Genomic DNA, 15,071 nt, shown 5'->3' with positions numbered 1-15,071 from the left:
TACAGGGAGAGTTAATTAAATTCTTGTTTCTTAATGGGAGGGATCCATTATAGATGACTATTTGGATTTCTCAGCTTGATTTTAAAATAAGGCATTTGTGTCACCCTTGAGATTGATTTCATAAGATTAGAGATAGTTTTTTTGGGGAGGGGGTGGTAGAGGTGGATTACATTAATTTTTCTTTGACCCTGTGGCTTTTTTGTAATTATACAGTTTTTCTTTCATCTCCTTAAGTGTAAGAAACTTGTTCTCTATATTACAAGAATATAGCCCTCTAAACTTCAGCTTCGAGCAAGTTTGTATAAAGCTAGATCACTGCTTCTCAAACTTAATGTGCCTGGACATCACCAGGAGAGCTTGTTAAAATGCAGATTCTGATTGAGTAGGTCTGAGATGGAGTCTGAGATTCTACATTTCTGATGAGCTCTGCTGTGATGCTGATGTTTCTGGCCTGCAGATCTCACTTGAGTAGTAAGAGGCTAGATGATAGTTGTGTTATTCTTTGATCGTTCATCTTTGTGTGAGTTACTCTGCTTTGGGACTAGTTTGGGGACTGTTTAGTTTGACCAAAGGTTGAGTAGTACATTTTAAGAAGATTGGATTATGTAACCTTTTAATGCTTTTTCCCCATATTTTTGAAGGTTATAGTACTATATATAGCCTAAGGTTTTTAGTTTCAGGCTTTGGAACTAAGTAAGTGTCATAAATAGTATAATTTTTATTGAATCATTAAACATGTATCAGCAAAATTGGTTTATCTACTTGAGGTAGTCTGAACTACAAGTAGAGTTGTAACTGAATTAAGAATAAGAGAGAAAGTGATATAATGTTGAAAATTATTTTTAGATGTGCAGGATATACCTAAGGATTGGGGAATTTGTGTTTTGCAGAATTGAGAATGCTTTGGATAAGGTATATGTTATGTTAGAGCAGTGGTTCTTAGCTAGCGGTGATTTTACCTCCCAGGGCACATTTGGTAATATCTGCAGGTGTTTTTATTTTTATTTTATTTTATTTTTTATTTTTTACACTTATTTAATTATTTGGCTGTCCCAGGTCTTAGTTGTGGCACACGGGATCTTCAGTCTTCGTTGTGGCATACAAACTCTTAATTGCAGCATGTGGGATCTAGTTCCCTGACCAGGAATCGAACCTGGGCACCCTGCATTGGGAGCACGGAGCCTTAGCCACTGGACCACCGGGGAAGTCCCTGCAGGTGTTTTTAATTGTCACAACAAGTAGGGTGCTAGTGGTGCTACTTGTATCCAGTGGGTAGAGGCCAGGGATGCAGCTAAACACTCTATAGTGCACAAGACAGCCACACACAACAAAGAATTATTTGGCCCCAAATGTTAGTAGTGGCAAGGTTGAGAAACCTGTGTTAGAGAATCTTCACAAGTACTTGATTAATGTTTAAATTAAAAATAATACAGAAGGGACTTCCCTGCTGGACCAGTGGTTAAGACTCTATGCTCCCAATGCAGGGGGCCCGGGTTTGATCCCTATTCAGGGAACTAGATCCCGCATACCAAAACTAAAGATCCCACACACTGCAACTAAGACCCCTAGCAGTCAAAATAAATAAATAAATATTTAAAAATAGTAATAATACAGAAAATACAAATAGAAAATAATTATTCATATTCACACCAAATTTAACCAATGTTAACATATTTGTTGTCATATTTGATTTTAGGCTTTTGATTTAAGACATATCACTCGATTATGTTTGGGGAAGTAATGCACAATTACTGTTTTGAGGTTCACACAATGTAGAAAATTCAAGGATGAAAGTAATGAAGTTATCCCAGATCTCACCACGCAGAAATCATTCACACTAGATGAACATTATCCCCGATATCTTTCCATGCATATATACAGAAGAATAGAGAAATGCTTTTATAAAGTTAAGACCATACTGTATATGAACTAAATATTTTTCCTATGAAAAATTTTAAACTTAGAGAAAATCAAGTAGAATAATTATCCCCCAATGTACTTATCACTTAGCTTCAACAATCATGAATTCATAGCCAGTCTCATTTCATCCAAATCCACCACCCTCCCCTGACCCTGATATTCTGAAGCAGATTCCAGACGTCACATCATTTCATCTGTAAATGTTTCAGTACCTGTCTCTAAAACATGAGAACTCTTTTTTTTTTTTTTTTTGAGAACTCTTTTTGAGCCATTATCACACACAATTTCCCTGATTCATTTTCTCTCCTTCTTCTTTTTCCCTCTCTTGAATTATGTTTTCTTCCAAGTTGAATTTTTTGTTTCTAATGAGATTGCATGTAACAGAAGAGCATTAATTCTGCAAAGAAAGGGAAGTGGAAGCTGCGTAGGCCAAAACAAAAGCTATCTGTCACAAATGCTTTTTGCAAATTTTGTTTTTTCTTTGAAGAATGTCTTAAACTATTTGGCAGTGCCAGGTAAAATAATGAAGTACTCTATTTCTCTTTTTTACTGTGTTCATTTTTCAAGTCGCCTTTTCATCTTTTTCAGTATTTCTCTGAGATTCCTTCCTGCTTTGGTGTATTTGCTATAGTGGTGGCCTCTAGGGAATGATTGGAGGAAACTACCTGCAGGAATCATTTAACTGGTGGTTAGCTTCTTGAGGGCTAGGAGCAAGTCTTACCTTACAACTTAACCTTACCTAACAAGCAAGGTGACTTTCTGCTTGTTACCGTTACCATGTCCTCAGTATTTGTTGGATGCTTGTCATTGATCTTGAGGGATTGTGCTGATATTGATTGGTGTATTACAATTGAAGCCATTTACAGGAAAAACTAAGTATGCTCGTTTAGTGCCGACACATGTGCATGCAGATGAATATAATTCACTTGTTAACCTTTCGCATTTGCATCTGTGGGTGGCCTGCAAATAAAGAGGTGAAGCAGGGAATTCTCTGGTCACACTCACTAGGTTTCTTTGAACACTGACTCATAGCGTGACCATATGTCTGGTTTGCCTGATACAGTCTAGGTTTTTGCAGTGTCTTGATGTCATTATTAATAATGTCTCTTTTTATTCACCAAATTGTCCCGGTTTAGATGGTAAATTAAATGGTAATCCTACGATAATGACATTTAATGTGTGCCCGGCTCTCTTCTGAACACTTTACATACATTCTCATTTAATCTTCATGACATCCCGAAGAGGCAGATCCTATTTCATCCACATTTTACATATGGAGAAGTTGGGGCACGAAGAGGTTAAATAACTAGGCGAGTATCACACAGCTCTATTTGAGTAGTTAGTAGCAGAGCCAGGATTTGAGCACAGGCAGCTTGGCGCCAGTGTTCTTAACCACTCTGCTACGTCGCCTCTGTGTCGGTCCCAAATATATCTTTGTAGAACACATGCTGATATCAGAAGTCAGTCTCCTGATAATTAATCTGCATATTTTAATTTTTATTTATTTTTATTCTTTTTTGGGGGGAGGGCGGTGCGGTACGCGGGCCTCGCACTGCCGTGGCCTCTCCCATTGCGGAGCACAGGCTCCGGACACGCAGGCTCAGCGGCCATGGCTCACGGGCCCAGCCGCTCTGCGGCATGTGGGATCTTCCTGGACCGGGACACGAACCCGTGTCCCCTGCATCAGCAGGCGGACTCTCAACCACTGCGCCACCAGGGGAGCCCTTTTATTCATTTTTTATTCATTTATTATTCATTTATTTTTGGCTGCTTTGGGTCTTTGTTGCTGCGCGCGGGCTTCCTCTAGATGCAGCGAGTGGGGGCTACTCTTCATTGCTGTGCACAGGCTTCTCATTGCAGTGGCTTCTCTTTGTTGTGCAGCACGAGCTCTAGGTGCACGGACTTCAGTAGTTGTGGCACATGGGCTCAGTAGTTGTGGCTCGCAGGCTCTAGAGCACAGGCTAAGTAGTTGTGGAGCACAGGCTCAGTTGCTTTGTGGCATGTGGGATCTTCCCAGACCAGGGCTTGAACTCGTGTCCCCTGCATTGGCAGGCGGATTCTTAACCACTGCGCCACCAAGCAAGTCCCAATCTGCATATTTTTAGATCGGAAGTCTGGTGAAGGCTTTGGGATTTTGAGGGGTTTCCTTGTCTTCACAAGACACTTATAGGCTCTTCATGCACCACTGTGCCAATCTATTATAGACTTCTTTCTCAGAAGGGTGAACATTTACCTTTTTTCATTTTCTAGATGCCAGTTATTTGGCATCCCTAGATGCTCAGGTGATGAACATCTCCAGAGTTTGCAGATTCTCAAGACCCTGCCACAGTCACTTTTCTTTACTTCTGGTCATCTTTGGTATCTTAAGTTCACACACACACACACACACACACACACACACACACACAGGGACTTCCCTGGTGGTCCAGTGGTTAAGACTCTGTGCTCCCAGTGCAGGGGGCCCGGGTTCCATCCCTGGTCAGGGAACTAGAGCCTGCATGCCACAACTAAGACCTGGTGCAGCCAAATAAATAAATATTAAAAAAAAAAAATTCTCCAGCACCCAGAACAGGGCCTGCCATGTGGCGGGTACACACAGACTTTTTCACTACCTCTGATCAGTTCATCTTCTGGAGTTGTCTGGGAAGAGTATTCAGAGCCCTTGTACAAGGTGCTTTGAGGAAGGAGATTTCAGACAGCTACCACTTTCAAGTAACTTACAATCTAGTAAGAGGATGGTTAATGTACATGAATGACTGATATATGGCAGCTGAGCTAAATGAGAGTAATTTAGAGTTGGGAGAAAAACAGTTTCTGACAGGGTTGATCCAGGAACATTTTGAGAAGGTGGAGACACTTAAGTCAGTTTAATGACTTCTAATTGGCTAAAAAATAGCTGCCTCCTTGTGCTAAGGACAGACCTGAAGTTTGCCAAGAGTAGAGGGCTGCAGAAGATTAAGATTTGATCAGCCCAGATGAGAGGACTCTGATCAATTTGACGCTTGGTCCTCTCGTTAGAGGTCCTCAGTCAGCGGTGTTGCTCTGTTTTTATGACATCATCATCATCATGGCACAGTTTGACCCTCTAGGTGGGTTATAAGCAGCAGGAACAGATGGAACTCCTCAGCAGCAAAGAATTTTATTTTTTTATATGTGGAAGCCTGGTGTTATTTATTTGATTTTTAGTTTAATGTCAATTGATATACACAAGGTCTTTTTCCTTGATAAAACCATTGTCTCCTTTTATTATAATATTTATAATTGCACTTGCTTTTTTACTTGATGTCTTAATAAGAAAATGATTACATTTGAATAGAATTTCCTCACTTTACAAGTGAGGAAACCGAAGTTAGGTTAAACTGTCAGCTGAATGACTTTGGGGAAAATGGCACAATTGAGACTTGTACTTGGGCCTTCAGAGTCCAGATTCAGTGTATATCACACAGCCATATTTTAACTTACTAGATTAAAACAGTTTATCAAAATCAAGAGGAACAATGAAAGTTGTTATCATCTCACATTATAACTCTTCGTTAATGAATGTCATTATAGAATCTAGTTCAACATAATTAGTTTATTTCCATTTCTCAGTTGACAGACATATTAACACCACTTTGATGATTGTAGATCCAATAAATTCTACTGAAAAGGAAGCCCTATAGGAGCTGCAGGGGCTTACCTGGAACCTATGTGCAAATTAGACCAAGGCAGTCTCTCTGGCTAGATGGGTCATTCAGAAAAATGCATACCTGCTACGGGCAGGTTCAGCCCCCACCAGGTTGCTGGGCTTGGGAAATGAGTGTCTGGATTTTAGTCTCTTGCTCTGCCTCTTTTATTTTTATTTATTTATTTAACATCTTTATTGGAGTATAATTGCTTTACAATGGTGTGTTAGTTTCTGCTTTATAACAAAGTGAATCAGTTATACATATACATATATCCCCATATCTCTTCCCTCTTGCATCTCCCTCGCTCCCACCCCTCTAGGTGGTCACAAAGCACCGAGCTGATCTCCCTGTGCTATGCGTCTGCCTCTTTTATGTAGTGCTCAAAAAGCAGCAGCCATGAATCCTGTTTATATTTGTTTATGAGGAGCTGGGTTTTTCTGGGTTTTTTTTTCAGTGTTGTATTTATAGACAGAACCTCTTGCTGTTCGTCAGTCTACCAAGTACATACCTGCCTCAGCACCTTGTACTTGTTCCCTCCACCTGGAACCTGAGCCTCCCTGATCCTTACTTGGCTCACTCTGTCACTTCACTGAGGTCACCCCTCCAGTGTTACCTTCTCAGAGGTCACCTCACCTACTCTGACTAAAATATTACCCCCAATCACACTCTCTGCTGTGTTTTCTTCATAGTACTTCTTAGCACTTGGAACATTATATTTATTTTATCTTTTTTTTTTTTTCTCTCCACTACAAAGTACACTCTGTGAAAGCAGGGATTCTGCCTGTTTTGTTCACTGTTGTACTCCAGCACCTAAAAAATACCTTGCATATAGGGGGCTCTCAGTCAGTGTTTGTCAAGTGAATGACCACTGGACTGTTTGTACTGTGATTGATAGACTTGTATACCAGTTTTAATATTACTGACTATAGCACTTTCTGGACTATAGTGTTACACATATTGTCTAATTGAATCATCATAATAGGTATATGAAGGGTAAATATTATAATCCCCATTTTGGAGTTGAAGAAATCTCAAAGCTTAGAAAAGTTCAATAACATGCCCAAAGTCAAATATCTAATAGTTGGACTCATTCCTTAATGGGATGATCTGATAACCAAAGTCCCTTTAAAAATATTTGTTGTAGTGATTCTTTTGGGATTTGTACGTTTTTTTCAAAGAGTGATTTGATTTCCAGTTACTGGGGGGAAAAGCCTTAAAAATGCTCTAAGCTATGTTTTAAGGGAAAGGTAGACAGGGCCCACAGGATTTGAAGCACTGGGATAATGAGATCAGACAACATGATTTTGTAATCTTTGCATTCTCATACAAGGGTGCTGACTGTGAGGGTCCTTTGAGCATGACTTTGGAGTACTTTTCCAATTGTGTAATTTTGGATAAGTAACTTATTTGAGCCTCTTTTTTCATCTCTAAATGCTGGTGACAGTGCCTGCCTTAGAGAGGTGTGAAGATGAAATAGGTATATAAAGTGCCTGGCATAGTTTCTGGCTGCTGGTAGTTGGATTTCTCCTGCCTCCTGCCCTTCTCTTCCTTCAGCTGCAAGTGACCACAAGTCCGGGTTGTTAAGGGGTGATTTCTTTTCTTGGTAACTTTCCTCTAGACAAGTAATCCCATATTTTAAGCTGTTTTCTGGTAGTATGTAGGCAATCAACGTACCTTTTATAATTTGCATGTCATTTTGTTTATCATTATAATTCAAGGAGTAATTCGTGTGCTTTGTTAATAAGTGGTGTGCACTTATTCCCTTCACAAAGGGAAGGGATCTGATTCCTGCTTTTGTGATTGAATCTTGCATAAAAACTGTGTGTTGGGGTTCCCTGGTGGCGCAGTGGTTGAGAGTCCGCCTGCCGACGCAAGGGACATGGGTTCGTGCCTTGGTCTGGGAAGATGCGGCTGGGCCCGTGAGCCATGGCCGCTGAGCCTGCGCGTCCGGAGCCTGTGCTCCGCAACGGGAGAGGCCACAACAGTGAGAGGCCCGCGTACCGCAAAAAAAAAAAAAAAAAAAAAAGAAATGACAAATAGGATTTAAAAGAAGTGCAGCCTCCTGTCAGTTAAAGATGTCTGAGGATCTTTCTCAATTATATGCTGATCTTCCCTCTCTCTTATAATACCCTATTTGATGCCATATAATGAAGTTATAAAAGCGTTCATTATTTAAACATTAATTATTGATTTAACTGGAAGGTATATAATTTAAAGATTCACTGATTTAACCCCAAATAATGGTATAACAATATTGGGAGGGGTTCTAGAAGTATAAGAGAACTAATTCCTTATTTGTTATTTTAGAAAATCTGTAATGTCAAAAATGGATGAATCAAGCAATTGCAAGAAATGCTTCTTATGTAGGCTTATGTAGGGAAACTACCAGGTGAATCAGCCAGAAGAGTTGAAAGTTGTTGTTGCTGGTGGTATGGAGCTGGTGGAGGAAGGGTGAGCCAGTGGGCTGCTGCTTTTTATTTAAGTGTTTTTGGGTACTGTTGAATTGCTAATTCTGTATCTATTATTTTGATAAAAATAAAGGTTAAAGCGACAAAAGAAAAAATAGAAATATAATCAACCTAAGAAAGTGATGAGACAAACCAGAAAAAGGGAGAATATATTTGCAAATCATATAGCTGGTAAGGTACTTATTTTTTTATTTATTTAAAAATATTTGTTTATTTATTTGACTGTACCAGGTCTTAAGTTGCAACATGCAGGATGTTTGGTGCTGCATGTGTGATCTTCATTGTGGCATGCAGGCTCTTAGTTGTGGCATGTGGGATCTGGTTCCCTGACCAGGGATCGAGCCCCAGCCCCCTGCATTGGGAACATGGAGTCTTAATCACTTGACCACCAGGGAAGTCTCTGGTAAGGTACTTATATCTAGAATAAATAAATGAACTCTTACAACTCAATAATAGCAAAAACAAATAACCCGTAAAATAGGCAAAGGATCTGAGTAGTCATTTCTTCAAAGAAGATATATAAAGGACCAATAAGCACATGGAAGGATACTCAACATTACTAGCCATCAGGGAAATGCAAATCAAAACCACGGTGAGATACTACTTCACACCCAGTGGAATGGCTAGAATGAAAAAGACAGTGTTGGCAAGGATATGGAGAAGTAGGATCCCTCGTGCATGCTGCAATTATAAAATGGTGCACCCATTTTGGAGAACAGTCTGGTAGTTCCTCAGAAGGTTAAGCACAGAGTTACTGTATGACCCAGCAATTTTACTGGTTGGTGTATACCCAAAGGAAATGAAAACATGGCCACACAAAAACTTGTATACAAATGTTCATAGTGGCATTATTCATAATAGGTAAAAAGTGAAATCAGTACAAATGTCCATCAGCTGATGATTGGATTAACGAAATACGGTATACCTATATAATGGAATATTATTCAGCCATAAAAAGAATGAAGTACTGATATATGCTGCAATGTGGATGACCCTTGAAAATATTATGCTAAGTGAAGAAGCCAGTCAGAAGAGGTCACATATTGTATGATTCCATTTACATGAAATATCCAGAAGTTAAATGCATAGAGACCAAAAGTAGACTAGTAGTTGCCCAGGGTTGGAGGGAGAAGATTTGGGGGCAAAATGGGGATATGACTGCTAATGAATCTGGGGTTTCTTTGGGGGGTGATGAAAATTTCTAAAGTTGGATGTGGTGATGGTTGCAAAACTTAGGAATATATTAAAAACCACTGACTTGTACTCTTAAATAGGTAAATTGCCTGGTATATGAATCATATCTCAGTAAAGTTGTAACATATATATCATATATAGATATAGATGTCTCCAATCAGTTATTGCTAAAAGAAACAATAACTTTCTCTTTTGTTGAAAAGTTTATTATTTTCTTACTTCTGCTTCCAGCTTATTGCAGATAAAAAATGCAATTTAGGAAAGCAACATTGTTACAGTATAAATCACAACTATCTTTTTTTTTTAGTTTTTTAAAAAAATTATTTATTTATTGGCTGCATTGGGTCTTCGTTGTTGTACACAGGCTTTCTCTAGTTGCAGTGAGTGGGGGGCTACACTTTGTTGCATTGCGTGGGCTTCTCATTGCAGTAGCTTCTTTTGTTGTGGAACACAGGCTCTAGGAGCACGGGCTTCAGTAGTTGTGGGACGCGGGCTCAGTAGTTGTGGCGCATGGGCTTAGTTGCTCCACAGCATGTGGCATCTTCCCGGACTAGAGCTCGAACCTGTGTCCCCTGCATTGGCAGGAGGACTCTTAACCACTGCGCCACCAGCGAAGTCACTAGTTCTTTTTTTTAATTAATTAATTTTTGGCTGCATTGGGTCTTGATTGCTGCACACGGGCTTTCCTTAGTTGTGGTGAGCAGGGGCTACTCTTCGTTGTGGTGCGTGGGCTTCTCATTGTGGTGGCTTCTCTTGTTGCAGAGCATGGGCTCTAGGCACACGGGCTTCAGTAGTTGCAGCACACAGGCTCAGTAGTTACGGCACATGGGCTTCAGTAGTTGTGGCACTTGGGCTTCAGTAGTTGTGGTGTGCAGACTCTACAGCGCCGGCTCAGCAGTTGTGGTGCACGGGCTTAGTTGCTCCACAGCATGTGGGATCTTCCCAGAACAGGGCTTGAACCTGTGTCCCCCACATTGGCAGGCAGATTCTTAACCACTGTGCCACCAGGGAAGCCCCTTTAATTCTTCTTAATGCAAATCAGGTATGACCTAACTAACATTTGGATGACTAACAGCCTTCTCTCAGAGTATGCTGAGATGTTGGTTTTGGATGGCCTCAAATGATTTGCATGGTACCTGTTTTTCTTTTTTGCTAATTTATTATTTATTTAGGCTACACCAGGTCTTCGTTGCGGCACGCGGGATCTTCATTGCAGCATGCGGACTCTTAGTTGTGGCATGCAGGCTTCTTTGTTGCGGCCTGTGGACTCTTAGTTGCGGTATGTGGGTTTCTTAATTGCGGCATGTGGGATCTAGTTTCCTGACCAGGGATTAAACCTAGGCCCACTGCATTGGGAGCACAGTCTTACCCACTCGACCACCAGGGAAGTCCCCATAGTACCTGTTTAGCGTATTGTCTATGTGACCTTTGGCTGCTGCTTCTGCTGTCTTTGTATGTGATTAAGAAGGAAAAGTCTGCATTGTAAAGCAACTATACTCCAATAAAAATTAATTATAAAAAAAAAAAGAAGGAAAAGTCTGCGCTTCTTTACCTACTGAATAGGAGTAGTGTCGTGGTAGCTGATTGAGACTCTTGCCTGAACGTCTTGTTCCCTCTCGAGTTTTTGTGTTGTGCGTAAATGGCCCTTTAAATTGATCTACATAGTATTTGACTGCTGCCTCTGTAGGTTTTCCACCCAAAATAGTTTTTATGATTTATTAGCCCCAGGCTGCTTCAAGTCATGTTTCCTCACATCATTCTCCAGGGTATAAATATTTGTTACTTTCTTTCATTTTACATAGTTTTGTGTTTCCTGCCCCATTAGGTTCATAAATAGCCTTTGCATGTATCTTGTTGATAGTTGTTCTTTTCATTTTATTTTTTTATTTTTTAAAATTTATTTATTTAATTTATTTATTTTTGGCTGCGTTGGGTCTTCATTGCTGTGCGTGGGCTAGTTGCGGCGAGCGGGGGCTGCTCTTCATTGCGGTGCGCAGGCTTCTCATTGCGGTGGCTTCTCCTGTTGCGGAGCATGAGCTCCAGGCACACGGGCCTCAGTAGCTGTGGCACAAGGGCTCAGCAGTCGTGGCTTGTCGTCTCTAGAGCGCAGGGTCAGCAGTCATGGCACACGGGCTTAGTTGCTCCACGGCATGTGGGATCCTTCCAGACCAGGGATCGAACCCGTGTCCTGCATTGGCAGGTGGACTTCTAACCACTGCACCACCAGGGAAGTCCTGATTGTTGTTCTGTTTAGATGGCTGACTGAGTGACAGGCTTCCTTTCCTTTCTTTTAGGCTGTGTGCTATGTCTCAGTTGAATAAGTACTGGAATTTGCATATGCAGATGTATTAGGTAAACACTTCTGTTTCTCCACATTTGGTAGGCAAAATGATATATGTATAGTCTCCTGGACAATATCTTACAAATGGCCTTCTGGCTATATGTCTGTATATCACCTCTGCTCCATGCCTTCGCTCTTTTGGCTTTTTTTTCTTAACCTCTTTTTGCCCTCAGTTCATTCAGTCTCTTTCTGTATTGAACCATGAGCAGTTTGGTACTTAGGCATTTCTCAAAGAATTGCTGTTATAGCTTGAAACTTAACCTCAACTGCATGTTGGAGTAAGTCAGAAAAATTGTTTTCAGAAAATAATTTGTATATAATTTAGGATATTTTTCTGCTCTCTTTGATACGTGAAGATGCTTTGCACTCTATTTGGTTCCTATTATAGGAATGCCATCTGAAGCAGTAGCTTCTTGTTCCTTTTTCATTGAATATAGCAAAACCGTCATAATCAACCCCCACATACGCACACACACATTCAACATTGTTTTGTACTTGCTATTTTTCAATTTATGCTCTGTTTTGAGTGCATTTATAACAATTTTACAACTAATAATTTTAAAGTACACTATAATTTACAGGGCAATTTTATATCCATTAGTTCATTTTATTGTCTAACAGCTTGATGAGGAAGCTATTATTAATATTCCATTTTTATAGCTGAGAAAACATATGTGTGAGACTCTCTAATGCTGATGCTTAATTATATAGCCATTCCATCTCTTACCTGTCTTAAAAAATCTGAATGCATAAGAAAATGTCTCTTTCCTACCCTGTGATTTCTATAAATATCTTCTCTACTTTGTCAGAATAAATCTTTTTTATTATACTTTGGTTTCATTTCCTGTGTACTTCCATTCTTTTCTCGACCTGTTTCCCTTTTAGGTCTAATCACAGGGTCGTTCCCTATCTTTTTGAAACATCACTAAACTGCAGAATAATAATGATGGTGGTATTATACATTATATAGTGTTTTCAGACTTCTTTCACACCTGTCTTCACAGCAGTCATCTAAGGTAGCAGAACAAGTGTAAATTGCTTGTTTTTGTGGATTAAAAATGTGCAATTCAGTGTTAGCTAAAGTTTTTTGTTTGTTTACAGTCACAAAACTAGAAAGTGTTTGGAACAGGAATGCTTCTTCTGTCTTATTCTGAGGCCCTTTCTGCTTCTGTTGTGACTCTGCATAGATTTCTTTCATGCTTTTGTATTGCTCACCATTTACTTAGAATTCAGTCCAGAGTAGCAGTTTCTCTTGTTGCTTTTGTCAAGACTTCCTTTGAAAAGAAATTGTCAACAAGGCAGGTCAATAATTTGCCAGATGCTCTGTACTTAGCAGAACAAGTCTTTGAGCAGTTGTGTGCATTCAGTGCTCTTATGCTCCTGTGCCTATTTTGTAATCTGTGTTAGGACTGTATCACATATGGATTGGTGTCCTAGGGCTGCTGTAATAAATTACCACAAACTGGGTTGTTAACAACAAGAGAAATTTGTGCTCTCATACTGCAGGAGGCCGTAAGTCCAAAGTCAGGGTACTGGCAGAACTGGTTCCTTTTTTGAAGCTCAGAGGGAGAATCTGTTCCATGCCTCTTGTCTAGCTTCTGGCGGTTCCTTGGCTTGTAGCTACATAATTCCAATCTCTGTCTCTTTCTTCATTTAGCTCTTCCCTCTGTGTCTGTGTCTTCACATGGCATTCTCCTCTCTGTGGGTGTCTGTCTTTATGTCTTTTTTCCTCAGCTTATAAGGATACTAGTCATATTGGATTAAAGGCTTACTCTATTCCAATATGACCTCTTGCTAACTTAAATCTTAATTATATCTGCAAACACCCTATTTCCAAATAAGTTTACATTGACAGTACAAGGGGTAAGGAGTTCAACATCTTTTTTTTTTTTGCGGGGGGACACAATTTAACCCACAACAACATAACCCACAACAAAATATGTCCTTTTCTTTGTATCATCTTTTTTTTTTTTTTGCCGTACACGGGCCTCTCACTGTTGTGGCCTCTCCCATTGCGGAGCACAGGCTCTGGACGCGCAGGCTCTGGACGCGCAGGCTCAGCGGCCATGGCTCATGGGCCTAGCCGCTCCGCGGCATGTGGGATCTTCCCAGACCGGGGCACGAACCCGTGTCCCCTGCATTGGCAGGCGGACTCTCAACCACTGCGCCACCAGGGAAGCCCTGTATCATCTTTTATTGTTACCCATGTGGTATGTTTGCTCATATGCTTCCCATAAATGTCTACAGAACTAATGTTTATAGATTACCATATATTATGTATTTTCCCCAAATAATTGACATAGACCTATATATTTCATTCATAAGTCTTAATTTACCATTTATTTTGTAGTAAACCAGTGAAATTTTGTTTGCTGCTTTATATTAAAATTTCAATTATCCATAATCTATTAACATTACAAACATTTGAGGCAGTAACAACTGTTTATATAGTATGAACTTTGTCTTGTTATTCTGCTTTTTTGTATTGCCCTTCTTTTGCCCTTGGTGTCAAAATTAATATTACAAACATTTGAGGCAGTAACAACTGTTTATATAATATGGACTTTGTCTTGTAGTTCTGCTTTTTTGTATTGCCCTTCTTTTGCCCTTGGTGTCAAAATTATATTAGCTTTATTAAAATGAATCTTGGAAGGGAAGTATACTCAGTGTTACATTTTTCAAGCGTTTGGTAAAACTTACGTTTTAAATTTTATTTTATTTTTAGCTGTGTTGGGTCTTCACTGCTGCGCACGGGCTTTCTCTAGTTGCGGCGAGTGGGGGCTACTCTTCGTTGCAGTACGTGGGCTTCTCATTGTGGTGGCTTCTCTTGTTGTGGAGCACGAGCTCTAGGCATCTGGGCTTCAGTAGTTGCAGCATGTGGGCTCAGTAGTTGTGGCACGCTGGCTTCAGTAGTTGTGGCTTGCAGGCTGTAGAGTGCAGGCTCAGTAGCTGTGGTGCACGGGCTTAGATGCCCCGTGGCATGTGGGATCTGCCTGGACCAGGGCTTGAACCCATGTCCCCTGCATTGGCAGGTGGATTCTTAACCACTGAGCCACCAGGGAAGCCCCTGTAAAACTTACTTTTAAAAACCACCTGAGTCTGGTGTTTGTCCTTCCTCTTCCTTCTTTCTTTATACATAATAAATGTATGGCTTAATGAATTTTCACAACATTAACTCCAGGTCAAAAAATAAAATATTTTTAGCATTCCTCTTATTTCCTGCCTTCTCCCTAAAAGTAACCACTATCTTGATCAGTCTGTCAAATACCAAGGTCTAATTTTATCTGTTTTGTGCCTTGTGTATTGGAGTCATATGATATGTGTTCTTTTGGGTCTGCTTCCTTTCACTCAGCATTATGCTGGGTCCATCCATGTTGTTGCAGGTGGCTGTAGTGCGTTCATTTTCATTATACTATATAGTATTCCACTTATTTATCTAATTCATTATTGATAGATACTTGATTGCTTCCAGATTTTGGC

The 15,071-nt window shown here is 40.1% G+C and overlaps 1 protein-coding gene across 5 annotated transcripts in view; it reads left to right on the top strand.

The window, feature by feature from the left end:
* The window catches only part of SCAI (suppressor of cancer cell invasion), a 145,754-nt gene that overhangs the window by 36,847 nt on the left and 93,836 nt on the right, over positions 1 to 15,071 (top strand). For 2 of the 5 annotated variants that reach the window (XM_089913743.1, XM_089913744.1), the window contains one exon: positions 8,130 to 8,227. The exons of the other annotated variants lie outside the window; for them this stretch is intronic. The gene's annotated coding sequence lies outside the window, so the exon portion shown is untranslated. The remainder of the gene's footprint in view (positions 1 to 8,129; positions 8,228 to 15,071) is intronic. 5 annotated transcript variants of the gene reach the window in all.

This window comes from Delphinapterus leucas, chromosome 6 (assembly GCF_059928025.1).
Source record: "Delphinapterus leucas isolate spDelLeu-1000000601 "Yukka" chromosome 6, BTC_Dleu_Yukka2, whole genome shotgun sequence".
NCBI lineage: Eukaryota > Metazoa > Chordata > Mammalia > Artiodactyla > Monodontidae > Delphinapterus > Delphinapterus leucas.
The sequence above is the reverse complement of the archived record's forward strand: the minus strand, read 5'-3'. Positions and strand labels throughout refer to the sequence as shown.